This window comes from Macrobrachium nipponense, chromosome 29 (assembly GCF_015104395.2).
Source record: "Macrobrachium nipponense isolate FS-2020 chromosome 29, ASM1510439v2, whole genome shotgun sequence".
NCBI classification, from domain to species: Eukaryota; Metazoa; Arthropoda; class Malacostraca; order Decapoda; family Palaemonidae; genus Macrobrachium; species Macrobrachium nipponense.
The window spans coordinates 47,768,986-47,769,514 of NC_061092.1; positions in this window are offsets into that span (position 1 = coordinate 47,768,986).

The following is a 529-nucleotide window of genomic DNA, read 5'->3' on the forward strand; positions in this document are numbered from 1 at the left end:
CAAGGAAATATTTTTCAATACTGTACATGTATTTTCAACTTTGATGGCAGGTTAAAGTGAATATAAAGTATACATAATGCTGTTTTTGGTACCACGTAATGTAAACTCTGATTTTTTTAATTTTCCTTCTGTATCAGTGAAAATAGTAATCTGAAATAGTGTAAAGTAACTGTGTACACATGCATCTTTGTTTATCTGCAGTTGTTTACATTAGCTTTTCAACCTGATTCAGAATGTCACTTTCACTGGTGCTGTGTTACATTACAATGGCAATTGCTCAGACATTCACTCTTGGACTGGTGCTCATAGACACTAGAAGAATTCCTGTACTGTCAGCTGTTGATACAAGATAGGAGATGATTTTGTGATACTGGATTTTTGCAAGGAAATGATTCATGGCAATAGCTGTTACTTGTTTATCAACCCACAAATGTAGGTTTGAATGTCTTAGCATGTGAAATTTGGGAAACTAATGTCCTGAAATTTGCAGTGGGTTTGAGGTGATCTTAAGATATGTTCTAGGGATTTT